We start from the raw sequence: 16,671 nt of genomic DNA, 5'->3' as shown, positions 1-16,671 counted from the left end.
ACTTCCATGCTGCAGGAACTTAAATCCATCCAACGCAAGCTATCCCAGAATGACAGTGCTATCAAAAAGATTAACAACCGGCTTACTGAAACAGAAAGCAATTGCAAGATTGCAGGCACTTGGCTGACAAGCATGATGCCTAAAACGCCTTTACTGCTCTTGCAGATGCTGCCGTGGTTTCTCGTCGGAATGTCAGAGAGGGACGATGGATGCCTCTTTTTCGTCGTCATTGCGCAACTTTGCAGAAATGCAAGCTTGGAGTGCGCATTTTCCGGACTTGCTGCCACGGGTGTGACGTCTACAAAAGGAACAACGCGAGAACATCGGCTTCAGAGGGCATGGCACTTGGCTGTCAAGCATGATGCCTAAAACGCCGTTACTGCTATTGCAGGTTAGTTACTGCTCTGTATCGTAATGATAATAGATGCTTGTTAGTCCTGCCATGCCCACGTAGATGTTGTGCTATCTTGGTGGATTGCTGGTCAATACTGCTGTTGCTGCTGATGGCCGGGGATGTTGAGGAAAATCCAGGCCCAAAAAATGCTGAAATCTTGCAGAAAATTCTTGGAAACCAAAAGGCATTGGATCGCAAGATAGATGATATCAGGAAAGAAATTGCAGAAGTGAATGCTAAAACTGATAAGATGCAAAGTGTGCTAGCCATGTTCGACGAAATGAAAAATAGAATAGATGATTTGGAGACCACCGTACGAAAACAATCAGAAAATTAATCGATTATGAAAATAGAAGCAGACCAAATAATCTTATGGTGTTTGGTCTTCCTGAAAGCGCGAACGAGTCTGCACAAGTGTTCAATAAACGCGTTGTAAATGATATTTTTTTCTGAAGCTCTTGGCTTAGAAGTCACTACAGTGGAAAGAATTCACCGGATTGGCAAAGTAAATCCTGATTGACCAAGGCCTGTGATCTTGAAATATTAAGACTACAAGGAAAAGGACAGCGTCCTCAAAAGCTGTGCAAAGCTAAAGGGAACTTCAACCAGGATAAGCAATGACTATCCCAAGGAAACAGTGCAGATACGACAGAAGTTATGGGAAAGTGCTGCCTTGTACAGGGACGCAGGCGCAAAAGTAGTTCTTGTGCACGATAAACTTCGAATAAATGATCAGTTATACGCATGGGATGACGTCAGGGACAAGCGCTACTTGCACTCGGGCAAACGTGATACTGATAAAATGAAGCGAAGTGAGCCCGTTGTATCAACTAAGTCAAATGGATCTGATAGCTCATGCAGCTCATTTGAGACACCAAAAAATAGCTAAGATTGCTCTCGTTTAATGCGCGCAGTATAGTAAATGAGACTACGCATCTTGAGTATTTATTGCTTTTGCATGATCCTCACATAACCACTATAACCGAAACATGGTTGCATGAAAATGTATCGAATGATTGCACTGTTCCTCCCACCATGGCGGCCGCATTTCGATGCAGGCGAAATGCGAAAACACCCGTGTACTTAGATTTAGGTGCACGTTAAAGATCCCCAGGTGGTCGAAATTTCCGGAGTCCTGCACTACGGCGTGCCTCATAATCAGAAAGTGGTTTTGGCACGTAAAACCCCATAATTTAATTTTGTTCCTCCCAGTTACAACATATTTAGAAAAGACAGAGACTCACCACGAGGTGGGGTGTGTATAATAGTTAAAAGTTCTCTGAATGCTTCGTTGATTGATTGTGAAGTACCAGAAACTCTCTGGTGTAAAATAACTCGCGAAAGTACTCTTTTCCTTATCGGAGTTGTATATCGGCCACCCTCAAGCTCCCCTGAGTTTCTCGAAAACCTGAAAAAGTGTTTATATTCTCATGTAAATGGGAATACTAGGTTGTTAATGACTGGAGATTTTAACCTACCACATATAAACTGGAAAATTGTTTCGTATAGCGGTGTGGAATCAGTAAGCGCTGAAAAAATACTAGACATAATGTTTACGTACCATTTGAAACAAATCGTGCTTGAAGATACCAGAATTACACCGACGTCAAGGTCAATACTAGACTTGGTGTTCCCATCAAATAAATTAAATTATTACAATGTGACGGTAGAAGATGGTATATCGTATCACAGGATGATCTGTCTCGATGTGCCTATCCGAGCAAGTAGGCAAATGAAGAGCTATGTGCCAGTAAAAATTAAGGACTATGCTAGGGCTGATGATACTTCGATTCTTGATTTTTGGAGATTCAATTTGATACTTTCAAGAGTACGGCTGGTCTAAAAGCAGTAGAAGAATTATGGCAAGAATTCAAATGTATTACAAGTAATTGCATAGACAAATATGTTCCATCACGGGTTAAAAAAAAACAAAGCAGACAAGTGCTTGGATCATCCGAGATATAATTCATATGAAAAGAAAAATTAAAAGATGACGTAAAAGGAGAACGTTGCCAGTGGTCTTGGCCAATCTAAAAACTGAACTCAAGTGTACTTTGGCTAAGTCTAAACAAACATTCGTTGAAAAAAAACCTTAGTGATTTCCTTAGGTCCTCACTATTGTGTACTGCGCGGATGGTCACGCGCGAAGCGTGACGGGCGCAGATGAGTTTTGTGTCTTCTTTCGCCTCAGTGCTCCCTTCAGTTGATAGTCGGCGTTCGTGTTGTCCACTTCTCTACTCTTGTGACGGGCAAGTAGACCTACGAGCTCCAGAACAGAGAATGCTTTATTCGGAACAGCGCGTGCTTCTTATACGCGCTGGCGGTTGCTTATCCGCTTCTGATAACGGACACTGAACGACGCCTGTCGGCGCTATCACACTCACCTCAAAAATGTTGGCGATATTTTAGCGACAGGAGAGACATGATTGACGAAATTCACGCTGGAAGCGACATTATAAGAGAAAAGGATGAAATAGCAAACAATCTTCTAAAAAATTTTTCCGATCTGTATTTAACGTCCCAGAAACTACTGTGAGTTTATCACCCAGCAAGGAATATTTCAGCAGTCGAGCAAAAGTCGAGTGGACCCGATAATATACCTGCAGTATTCCTCAAACGACACGCACAATGGATGTCACTTTATCTAACTATCATCTTTCGAAAATCTTATACAACTCGCTCACTCCCGCAAGACTGGCTCACCGCATTCGTGATAGTAATCGAAGACAGGCAACAAATTACCGTCCAGTGTCACTTACTTTAGTTACTTGCAAAGTCTTCGAACATATAATAGCAAAACACATACTCAGGTTTCTAGATCAGAACAATTTACTATATCCTTATCAACATGGCATTAGGTCCGGGTTATCAACTGTTACACAGTTAATAGAAACAATTCATGATTTTGCAGGTGCAGTAGATATAAGACAACAGGTTGATGTGGTTTGCGTGGATTTTGCGAAAGCTTTTGATAAAGTACGTCATGTCCAATTAATCTTGAAATTACGTAATGCAGGAATACATGAATTTATAATAAAATGGATTGAAGCATATTTAACAAACCGTACGCAGGTAGTTAAACTAGATGGTTATGTATCATATTCATTAGCTGTACTCTCAGGAGTGCCCCAAGGCTCAGTATTGGTACCACTATTGTTTCTCCTTTATATCAATGACATCAGTAGCGTGGCAGAAGGGGGTGTTCAGGTTAAGCTGTTCGCAGACGACTGCTTAATTTACGCCACAATTACTAAACTATAAATGACCAGCTTAAAATTCAGAAATGTTTGCAAAATTTATATGGTTGGTGTAGGAAATGGAAAATGGAAATAAATTATCCCAAATCTACATATACACACCTCAGCAAAAAGAAAACTATATATTCCTCTTTCTTTTACAGCATTGGAGGACATTTATTGGAGAATTCGCGCCAGTTAAAGTATCTAGGCGTAACAATAACACGAAATTTGATATGGAACCAACAAATAGATAACGTCTGCATGACTGTCTATCAAAAGTTATACTTTCTGAGAAAAAAACTGGAACATGCATCGCGTAATGTAAAACTTATTGCATACACCACGTTCCTTAGGACGATACTAGAATATTCAGCCGTTGTTTGGAGTCCCCATCAAGTGACACTTAAGAGGAAGTTGGAAATAATACAGAGACTGGCGGCGCGTTTTATTTGTTCGACATACCGAAAGAAGGAATCGGTCACGCTTATGTTACAGCGTTGCAACTTGGATCTTCTTGAGGTACGGAGAAAGAAATATAGGCTGAAGGTGCTTTATCAAATAATGCAGAATCAACTTAAGATTGATAAGCTCAAATATCTACACGCTCCAGGCAAAAGAAACCCGCGAACTAACCACGGCTACGTCATAAAGCCGTACCGTACCAACAGCGATACATTTCGATACTCATTTTTCCCGGATGCGATAGAAATGTGCAACCAATTACCAAACGCTATTGTTAGCCTAAAAGATGTCAACGACTTGGAAGATGCTGCTGAGGCGTATTTACGGGAGTTTTCAATTTAGTTTTGAAGTGCCAAGTGATATGTGCGACTTGATGTTCATTGTACGTATTTTGATAAATGTCAGAAGTGTGCTGAACAGCATTCAAGTGAACATCTTATTCACTGTGAATTGACAAGTGTTAAGCAACTTTACGTACATTTACATTGTCCATATTTGATGTACGTAATTGTATTGTCCTCTCTATTATGACCCTCTATGAGGGTTGACAGTATTAATATAAATAAATAAATAAAAGAACAAATCGATGATATCAATCAATCAATCAACTTTATTTCCCTTGGAATAGGAGGAGCACGGGACTAAAAGCTTGAGAAGCTTGACGAGGTCCCGACCCCTTTACAGTTGGCAAAACAGCAGGATAACGGTCGGTCATGCACAAAGAGTTCAAATAAATCAACGAATATTACATAACATCGAGCAACAAATTTCTAACAAAGCGCAAAAACAATACAACCCACTTGCATAGGCTTGAAATGGCATGAACATGAAAAACAGCGATCGACAAGTAGAGGGGAAAAAATTCGAATGGATGTACTATTCCTGAAAATAAATGGACTGGGCGAAACGTTTAATGAGAGAATTTTGATTACACGAAGGATCAAAATATCCATAGTTTAATAGGTTCAGAAGGGAAGGTAGCTTATAGGACAAAGGTTAATTGTTCATCATAAGAAGCTCTAGGGGTGGGTACAGTCCACATTTCTTTGTTCCTGGTTGAACGAACACTTGTGTTTGCTTTTAACTTAGCAAGAATAATTATGGTATTGGTACCATACCTAACAAAAACTTTATAACACAGCATCAGCCTATAATTATATAAACAGAACACTGGAAGAATTTCGTACTTTGTAAAAAGTAGTTTTGCAGAGGAAGCATAATGTACAGCAGCAATATGTCGTATGGCTCTTTTCCGCAGCAAATACAGCTTGCGCAAATTTGTTACGCCAGTGGTACACCACACTATGCTGCAGTACTGCAACATAGAGGACACTAACGCATCGTAGATCATAATCTTCACCTTTGTAGGAAGAATACATTGCGTACGTGCAAGGACACCAATGGCGGACGACATCTTTGAATGGAGGTTTTCAACATGTACATTCCATGCAATTGGGTGCTTTGGAAAATGCATTCCAAGGGTTTTGACAGGATCCACCAACTCTAACTGCTGAGAGCCCCAAAATAAATTCAACTTCTTTGTCAGCGTTTTTCCTTTAGGCGTGTGCAAAATAACTTGTGCTTTTGAAGAGTTTGTTTTCAAAGAATTCACCGTGGCCCAGGCATCTAGGTTAGACAACGTTTTGTTAGCCATCGCATCTCTCTCTGTTTCCAAGTTCTCTGTAATAAAAACTGTCGTGTCATCAGCATACGAGACGAATGTTGCGTTGTCTGTGCAGTGTACAGTATCATTCATGTAAATCAAAAATAAGAGTGGCCCCAGAATGATTCCCTGTGGCATACCAACAACGACCGGCTTCCTTGCAGATGTTTCATTGTTTGTATCTACGAATTGTGTCCTCTTTGAAAGATCGGATTCTAAAAGCGCATGCGCTGTTCCACGTACACCATAGTTTTCTAATTTGCTAAGAAGGATGGTATGATCAATTAAGTCAAATGCCTTGGAAAAATCGACGTATATGCCTAATGCCATTTGATTGCGACTGAATGCACCTATAATTACTTCTTTTTGAGTCAAGAGGGCTGTTTCGGTAGAGCGATGCTTCCTAAATCCATGCTGAAAGTCTTGAAACAAATTGTGGTGATTAAAAAATGATACCAATCTGATATGCATTAATTTCTCAATACCTTTCGAAAACACTGCAATTATCGAAATGGGTCTATAGTTGTTTAGTGCCCCCTTATCACCATGCTTGAAGACTGGAATAACGCGTAAAGTATGCATTTGTTTTGGAAATATGCCTGTAGTTAATATTAAGTTATAAATATGGGTAAGAACAGGGCATATAATATTAAGCACATACTTTATGGGGCGAATCTGGATGTGATCGGAGTACAGGGACCAGCTGTTACCTATATCGCTGAAGCAAGAAAAGACTTCTAAGGGGCTAGTTGGGGCAAGAACTAGAGTGTTACTAAACGCGTTTACAGGCAGGAACTGAGTATAGCTGTTGAAGCCATCAACGTCATTTAACTGTGATTTTAATGTGAAGATTTCATTAAACGCGTTTGGTATAGCATTTCCAGAAAGTTTCTGCCCGTTATGACACAAAACATCTGGAATAGCTGAAATTGAATTGGGCTTTAGCAAAGCATTCAATTTGCGCCAGAGAACATCACTTTTTTTATTGGCTGAGTCAATGAAAATTCCCACGTAATAAGCATCCTTAGCAGCCCTAAGCTGATTTGTGAGATTATTTCTGTATTTCTTAAACTCCCTGAGCAGGGCAGGATCTCTAGATTTCACAAATCGAGCATACATGGCGTGTTTGTGTTTAACCATACCAAGAAGCTCAGGTGTTAGCCAAGGTTTTCGTGCTTTGGATGGCCGTGTCATTTTTTTCATGGGGAAGTGTTCATGGTAAACAGTTTTGAAAGTGCTCATAAAAGAAGTATACGCCGTGTCACTATCTTCTGCTCGATAAACGCTGTTTCAAGCCACATGAGTAATAGCTTGGCGAAATGCTTCAATATTTGATGAAGTAATGGATTGAATAAAGACAGTTTTTTTAGTTTTACTAGCAATGCGGTGAATTCTATTTACCAGTAAGATAATACCCAAATGATCACTGATGTCAGTGTACACAACTTCGGCCTCTAATGAATCAATATTAATGTTTGAAAGGAATACATCTAATAGGGATGCAGCTTCAGTAGTCACGTGCGTTGCAGTAGATATTGTGTTTGAAAAACCATAGGTTGTGATAAGAGATTGAAAATCCTTTTGTAGCGGGGAAGACGAAAGCATGTTTATATTGACAGCACCGCCTAAGATTAGATTGATCTTAAATTCTCTTCTAATGTATGACTGAAAAGTTTTTCAAGAAACACAAGAAATCGGGTTGCGTCACCTGATGGTGGTCTGTACACGGCGGAAAACATATTGCTATGACTCTGCATTGTTAACACCTCGTAGTCGGAAGTTATATCAGTGAATTCACCTACGGGCTTAGCCACAATATCGTCCCTGAGCAAAATCGCTACACCGCCCCCACGCTTAACCTGAAGACTTCGAAAAAACGATTGATAGCCAGGAGGCTGAAACATGTGCGATGTGGGCGTCAACCAAGTTTCAGTTAACATTATTGCTGTAAACGGTGCTCCAAAAGTGTCGATTAGCAAGGTCAAGTCGTCTATTTTATTTGGAAGTGATAGAACATTTTGATGAAAGAACGTCAGTTCCGGCTTTTTAACTGACACTAATGGTTTTATTTCAGATGGAACATAGCCCACTATTAAGCCAAGTGAAGCATGGTTAGTCCCAATTAGCAAATTTTAGACAGGTCCCTTGCGCTTCCAATGACACACACCCGGCTAACTGCCGTTTCCCTCGCCTTGATGCGGCAACCATCGGTCCACAGAAACTTCCATTTTTTTTATCTCTCTTCAGAGTCAATGCCTGTGCAAAAAGACGCTTATTGTCGGCCGTAAAGTGTTCATTGATATAGGCTGGGGTGGCTGGGGTCTGAGAGAGATCAAGGTCTGTCGTAGTTAATCTCGCCTTTCTAGCTTTGCTGATAAAAGCAGCCTTCTTTGTTCTCAGGCAAAATCGGGCTATTATGTTTTTGGCTTTCTTGGCGGGTACCCGGTGAATGACGTCAATATCTGCAGAAGCCACTGGACACCCAATCTTGTCTCCGATGTTTTTTCAAAATGGCATTGCAGTCCTCCCCTTGCGTGCACGGTATACCCTTAATCTCAACGTTGTTGATTCGAGAGTACCGCTCCGAATTAGCAAGCCTTTTGGCTAAGCGCTCGTTTTCTTGCTTTAAAGCTTTGTTGTCCAATGCTAGCGCTTCCTGATCTTGTTTCATCTTTTCTTACAGGGAGTTGAACATCTCTAGGCTTCTGCGCAATTTCAGCCACTTCTCGTCGAAGTACGTCAACCTCGAGCAACAATTCTGCATTCGTAACTATCGTTCACAAAGACAACAGCAGGTGTGGCAATATGAATTGGGTGGAAAGATTCAATTGAATGAAAACTAACCTGCGTAGTGAAATACGTGGGCTTAGCGGCAGAAACTTGTTGCCACAGCCGCTGCTGCCAACCGAAGTGTTTTGTGAACAAAACGCAAAAGATATAGCGGCAATCAGGGCGAAATTGGAAGACTCAGAAGACCGAGCACGCCGTTCAAACCTAGTATTCCTTGGTTTTTCGGATAAAGAAACTGAAACGTGGTCCGAATCTGAAGCCTCAGTACTGCAATTCTGCAGTAAGGCTCTAAGCACAACAATTGAGTCAATGGGTATCGAAAGAGCCCATAGGTTAGGGAAATATAAAACAAACAAAAACCGACCAATCATTGTTAAATTTGCACATTTTAAGACTAAAGAGAAAGTTTTGTGACAGGCATATAAACTGAAGGACACCCAAAATTGTTAAAATTTAAATATGGGGTTTTACGTGCCAAAACCACTTTCTGATTATGAGGCACGCCGTAGTGGAGGACTCCGGAAATTTTGACCACCTGGGGTTCTTTAACGTGCACCTAAATCTAAGTACACGGGTGTTTTCGCATTTCACCCCCATCGAAATGCGGCCGCCGTGGCCGGGATTCGATCCCGCGACCTCGTGCTCAGCAGCCTAACACCATAGCCACTAAGCAACCACGGCGGGTGCGAAGGACACCCAGTACCAGATCTCGGAAGACCACTCTACCAACACACTTAATGCAGGAAAGCACCATACTGCATTCGGCAAGGCACAACAGCAATTTTTTATACTTATATATGACAAACTCATCATTGGTAAGAACACCTATATACTTGCGACCCCAACGCTGAAAAGGTTCCCACTTTAAACACTTAGGCCCCAGCAGTATTATTCCGAGAAGAAAATCATTTTCGTTTCTGTATACGAACATAAGAAGCATTCTTCCCAAGGCACAGGCTCTACAAAACCCAGTTAATACAACAAAATCAGATTTATTTGCAATCACGGAATCATGGCTTAACCCTGCTATAACTGACCTCTGAGATACAACTTCTTCCGAATTTCAATATTTTCCGACATGACCGCACTAACAAGCGTGGCGTATTAATGGGTAGTCATAAAAATCTTCAGTGTACCGAAATTAAGACATCCTCGTCTTCGGAAATTATATTCGTTCTCTGTAATGTTTCGTATCTTCCCACGATAATTGGTGTTTGTTGTCGCCTTCCTGGTACTGACCCTCTTTTTGTAGCGGAATACCATGAGACTCTTCGCTCTCTAACCGAATCTTATCGACATCTTCCGATACTGCTGTTCGGCGACATTAATTTTCCGGCAATATCCTGGACCAATTTATCATGTGTAGCTTCCAAAAACAGTACCGAGAGCGATTTCATCAATTCATGTCTAACCTTTGGACTAACGCAACTCATCAATGAACCTACATGCTACAGCGATAATTCTTCTAATATCCTAGATCTCTTTTTGCCTCTGAGCCCGACAGGGTATCAAAAATGACTTTCTTGCCAGGGCTCAGTGACCATTCAGTTATCCATGCATCCTACTCCTGTCAACTTTCGCATCCCACTAAGATAACTAAAACAATAATATTGTAGATAAGGGTAATTATTCTGCAATAAACTGTGAGCTCGAAGAATTTACTACTTTTCTTCTGCCTTTTCAAAGCGTTCAGTCTAGGCTAACTGGATGCTCTTTAAAAACAAACTACGTACTAGACTTGTTTACTAAGCATGTGCCCAACATTATCGTAACCGGAAAGAAGTCATCCACATGGTTTAACGTCACAATGAAGCGGCTGAACAATACAAAGAAAAGGCTTTTTCGTTCCTCAACACGCTCTAATGACGCAGGCGCGTGGAACAGATACTATGCCATAGAAAAAGAATTCGAAAGGGTCGCAAAGAGAGAAAAACATTCCTCTTTTTCACAGACATTGCCCGCTATGTTACAAAATAACCCAATAAAATTCTGGAACACCATTAACCCTATAATAACGCCCAACCATTAGCATTGTGCGACGAACCAAACTATCCAATTCCCGATCATGAGGCCGCTGAGCAGCTTAACCACTTTTTTTCTTCCATGTTTACCGCAGAACCTACCGAGAACTTGCCTTCCTTTCCTTATTTCGACTACACCGTGATGCCCGACATCACATTTTGTCCGAACGGCATTGCAAAACTAATCGACTCGTTAAAACTCACGTCTTCATGTGGCGTGGACGGTATCAACGCGAACATGCTGAAAAACACGAAATCGACTACTAGTGTGATACTACCATATTTTTCAGCAGTCACTATCAATAGGAGTGGTACCGGCAGACTGGAAAGTGGGAAATATTGTTCGAGTACCCAAAAAAGGTCCTCCATCTTTGTGCAGCAGTTATCGTCCTATTTCACTTGCTAGAATTTGTTCTAAACTAATGGAACATGTGATTTACTGAAACATTGTCAATTTCTTAGACTGCAATAATTTCTTTCATCCTAGTCAACACGGCTTTCGTGCAGGATTCTCATGTGATACCCTATTAGCTTTATTTTAGTATAACGATATTAGTTCCAGCCTTGACTTAAACATACCCGTCGATGCTCTCTTCTTAGACTTTGAAAAAGCACTCGACAAAGTTCCGCATCAACGGCTACTCTTAAAGCTTTCTCGGCTAAACATTAACACACTTGTATACAACTGGATACGCAGTTCTCTCGCCAATCGACAACAATTGGTCCGTGCTAACACCCACTCATCAAACCGATCCCCCGTAATCTCTGGTGTGCCACAAGGTACAGTACTTGGACCCCTACTTTTTCTCATTTATATTAATGACCTCCCAGCTAGTATCTCATCTATACCATCCGTCTATTCGCAGATGACTGCATCGTATATCATTCCATCAGAAACAGCTCAGATATTAATACTCTTCAAAACGACCTCAACCTTATTGAGTCCTGGTGTAACACACGGTTAATGTCCTTAAATATAAAGAAAATTTCATTAATATCTTTCCGCCGCAGGCCGCCATTACCAGCCAGCACAATATATAATTTCCGGCTCCGCAATATCATCCACTGAATCTTATAAACATCTTGGCGCAACATTTTCAAGCAATCTCTCCTGGTCAACCCACCTAACAAGCATATAAATCCGCGAGCCGCGCTTTGGGCTTTCTTCGTATACGCACGTAAGACTCGCCCCCCCATCAGTGAAACTAATAGCTTATCTTGCATTTGTTCGCCCAAAGTTAGAATACGCATGCGCTGTTTGGGACCCTCGTCAATCTAACATATCTAATATTCTCGAATCAGTCCAAAATCGTGCAGCTCGTTTTATTTACTCTGCACCCGCCGTGGTTGCTCTGTGGCTGTGGTGTTGGGCTGCTGAGCACGAGGTCGCGGCATCGAATCCCGGCCACGGTGGCAGCATTTTGATGGGGGCGAAATGCGAAAACACCCGTGTGCTTAGGTTTAGGTGCACGTTACAGAACCCCAGGTGGCCGAAATTTCCGGAGTCCTCCACTACGGCGTGCCTCATAATCAGAAAGTGGTTTTGGCACGTAAAACCCCATAATTAATTTATTTACTCTGTGTATTCTTACCATTCCAGCGTTTCCCAGGTTAAGGCTCGTGGTCATCTTACCAACCTTGAATTGCTACGTCACATATCTAGACTATGCCTTTCCCACAAATTTTACAATACTCTCTTCGAAGTTCCAGCTATCTTGCCAGTTCATCGCTTGTCCAGCCGCACAAACCATTCCAGAGCGGTTTACTCCCCCAGCGCCAAACTACTACTCATCTTCACTCCTTTTTTGTGACGACCGCGCGGGACTGGAACCATCTACCTGCAACTGCCGTGCGCCACTCCGATCCACATCAATTCAAGGCGGTACTAGAATCACACTTTCACTGTAATTAAAACCCATCCCTCATGTAATACCCCAACTGGGGCCTTTGAGGTATAATAAATTAAATTAAATTAAATATGTATCTAATTTTGTTTTACAAAGCTAAAGCTTTTTAAAGGGCACGTTGCTGGCGCCTGCGGACGCGGAGAGTGAACTGTACGACACGGTGATGTTATTCTCCGGTTTATTGCGTGCAGCCACAGCGTTGTATTTGTCTGTTTGCGTGTGCGAAATTATCCGCGCCCAAGGGCTACATTTGCTGCACACGGCCGAATAACAAAGCTAAAGTCGACGTTTCGGGTTGTTTAATGTGTTGACGGTCCATGTTCGCTTGAGCTAACACCAAGCCTTTTAGTAAAAACCAACCCGTTCAGAGCGGCCTTCAAATATGTGATCTTTCTCATTTTTAAATTGCATGGCTAAACATCTGCTGCTCTCCGAAGTGTCACCCTTTTTAATAATGTATCTCTGAGCTGCAAAAGCTTCGTACGTGATGAATGAACCGCGCATTTTTATGTATTTATCTCAGTACCCTAAAGGCCCTAGTGAGCCTTACATAGGTGGGAGGGGGGGATTTCAGGTGAGTACATAAATATCATTTATAAACAACACAGTTCGAAGACAACGATACTAACAACAAAGCAAGAAAAAAGAAACAGCAAGTTAATTTGAACCAAGGTGTCTAGAATAGCATAGTTAAAAAAAATCAACCTATAGAACATTTTGTTAAATAGCGATTAAAACACTGATCATAAATACATTGGAAAGAACGCTGCATACATATAGCGTACAAAGACTGTAAATAAAATGAAGACAGGCATATACGTGTTATGAATGATGTTCATTTTGTAGATAGCGTTGGAGCGCTGAGTGAAATATTGAAGGATCTATCTCGGCGATGTTGGACGGCAGGGAGTTCCATTCGCTTATACACGCTTATTACATTAAAAATAAAAACGCGACGCAAAGTTAACCTGATACGCATGCTAGCTGCCGTACGCTGCCCCCTTAAATAGCCGCAAAAGCTGTACACCAGCTGCAAGTAGCGCCATCTATAACTTTCATCGCTCCTCTGTGCGCCCCATAGTTTCCTAGAAAAATTTTTGTAGGAAACTCTATGGTGCGCCCCACTGGCTGGATGGATGGATGTTATGAGCGTCCCCTTTGGAACGGGGCGGTGGGTTGCGCCACCAAGCTCTTGCTATTATACTGCCTAATTTCCTACCTAGGTTAAACAATGAAAAAAGAAAAAAAAACACTTAACTACCACACCCAAATTTTCTAATCCCCTATTGCGAACTATGCTTTTGTACGTCTCCGTCTTCTGTCGTTTCCCTACTTTTCGTCCACCAATCCTCCAATCGCCTCTTACTAATGCCTGTTGCGGACATGTTTGCTTTACCACTGCTGCCGCTGAACCCAAGGGCTTCAAGGAGGCCAGTGGTGCCTAAATCGACCGCTGGGTAGACGTCTTCACATTCTAATAAAGCATGCTCCGTCGTTTCCCTAGCTTTACCGCAGCAAGCACATGCTTCTTCTTCCTTCTTATATCTCGCTTTATAGGTGCGTGTTCTAAGGCATCCCGATCTCGCTTCAAAAAGTAAGGAGCTTCCCTTTGAGTTATAAATTGTTTCTTTCCTGGTTTCGTTTTTTCCTCTCAAGTAATTACTCATGGCAGGTTTCTTTTCCATTGCCGCCACCCATGAGATTCTTTCAGTCTCTCTGACTTTCCGCTTGACGTTCTTTGTTGCTGTGTTGCTCACCCTATAGGCCATATACTTGTTGGTAAGCTTCCTAGTTCTTTTCCTCCACTGTGAATCAATGTTTTTCCTGTACAGATACCTGAACATTCTCCCATCCCATTTATTTTCTTCCATATTCCTCAGTCGTTCTTCATAACCAATTTTACTGCGAGCTTCCCTCACTTCAAAACTAGTCCAGCCCATATCACCCTGCACAGCTTCATTTGTCGTCTTCCCGTGAGCGCCCAATGCGAGGCGCCCCACTGCCCTTTGGTTCCCACCGAGTCCTGGCTGTACCCCTGATTTAAAGCAAACAACCGCATTTCCAAAAGAAAGACCTGGAACCATTACACCTTTCCACATACTCCGGAACACCTCGTACCTATTGTATCGCCTTAGCGTTCTGTACTTCATTATGGAAGCACGTCCGCGTGTAGCGCGATCTCCTGGCGGCCAGAATAAGCAGACACGGCTGATAGGCAAGCGGCTGTGGACTGCCTCCCACGCCAAGTGGATGCGCAACAGGCGGGGCCTGTAACGCAGCGTCTGCTGCTATAAAACCGCACTCGGTACGGTAGGACACTGGAAACGTGGAAGGACCAACATATGCAGTTACGACACTCCAAGCGTCTTTTAATGCGTAAGCATTCTTTGGAGAGTAGCGCAAGATATGTCCGCCACGCGAAAAGTGCAATGTCTTGTATCTCCACAAAAATGGGTAATGTGCAAAGTTACGACATTGAATCGTTATAGTAGTGTAAATTTAGATTGGTAGTTTTATAAGTGATGAGGAACAACTGAAAAAAATTATTAAAGAGAATAACCATAGAGATACATAGGGTACAGAGAAAATACATTGGGAAGTCTATAGTAAGAGTGGGGCAACTTGAAATTTGGCTGTAGTCCAACATAAATTTGAGAGTGGGCTAAATTAAATTTCGGGATGCACCAACTTAAAATTTGGGGGTGGGCGAACTTGAAATTTTAGGGTGGGCAAACTTAAATTTGGTACTAGGCCAAGTTGAAATTTGGGGATGGGCCAATATAAATTTGTTGGTGGGCCAATTTCAATTTCGGGATGGGCCAGCTTAAAATTTGGGGGTGGGCCAACTTGAAATTTTGGGGATGGGCCAACTTAAAATTTGGAGAAATTTGGAGATGGGCCAACTCACTTCATGACTGCGATGGCGGTCTTCTCTAATTTTCTCGCCTGCAGCCTCATGGCGCTCCCCCGTCCCCGCTGCCCTCATGTTGTGACCCGGTATCCAGTAGTTCAAGATCGGTGGCTGTCCAGTAAGCATAGCCGCTGTGGCTCACGGCATGTGCTTGCCCGTTTTCCCTGTAAAAAGCGGTAGCGGCGTACATTTTGCCTGAATGTTCATCGTATTGTAAGGCAGCATCAGTATATATTTTTGTTCCTTCATGTTTTTGTTGCGCGTCTAGTACTCTTTGTTGTCGGTGCGCCCTGCCTTCACCTTTGGTGTTCGTGGGCAGTGGTCTGGGTTCCGTAACCCTTATTTCATCCCAGGGTGGAAGGAGGTGACATAGCTCTGGCAGGTGCAGGTTGGTGCCACGCAGTGTAGATAGCAGTCGCTGACCATTCCACGTGTTCTTCAGCCTCGTTTCATGGTTATCCTTGTGGGTTTTAACCAATGCTTCCATCGTCGGGAGGCCGGAATATCTGAGCAGGTCTTCTGTTTTTGCGTGTATTGGTAGGCCGGTGATTGCCCTCATAGCCATGTTGTGTAGCTTGTCAAGTTGCTTGCAGTGTGTGGCTCCGTACCTTATCTTGGCGATGAGAACAGCTACCGTAAGCCGTCGCGCAACCTATGTTCCTGCCCCTCCGCTGTGGTGGGCTCCTGATAATTTAAGGTGCACCAATGCTTTCCATTGCTGCTTCAAATGTTGCAGCCATGTGCTTGCCATGCCGTCCTTGTTGATTGGGATGCTCAATATTCTGAGGTATTCTCCTAGCTGCCACTTGCTGGCACTCTAAGCAGCCTCCGCATAGTGTTCCTGTATACGCTCCCGCACCTCCGCAGAGCGTGGGCCACGCGCTCGCGTGTTCCCTTTCATAAAGGACCACCCTGTACATGTAATATAACTGTTTCTTCTTTTACCAATTAGCATCCTGTATAAAAACAAATGGTATTGGGGGGGGGGGGGGGGGGCGAGCTCCACCACTGGAAAAGCTGGCGCCACCGTCGGCGTGACATGGAATGGGGGATCACGTGGACACAGAGGCCACGTCGGCTGCTTCGGAAGCGCCGAAGCGAGCTGAAAACAAGAGTTTAAAGTCCCACCTGCGCCGCGGTTCTCATTAAGTGGTGAGGCTTTACCGCCTTGGGTGTCTGCTTGACAACATTTGAAAGCACTATAATAGGTAGTGACTGCCTTAGGAGGCGTGCAGCATCGTAGGCTACTGCTCGGTACCGCAGTGCCCGACGTGTGCAATAGAG

Source organism: Dermacentor andersoni, chromosome 1, assembly GCF_023375885.2.
Source record: "Dermacentor andersoni chromosome 1, qqDerAnde1_hic_scaffold, whole genome shotgun sequence".
Taxonomy (NCBI): Eukaryota; Metazoa; Arthropoda; class Arachnida; order Ixodida; family Ixodidae; genus Dermacentor; species Dermacentor andersoni.
This window is presented reverse-complemented; position numbering follows the sequence as displayed.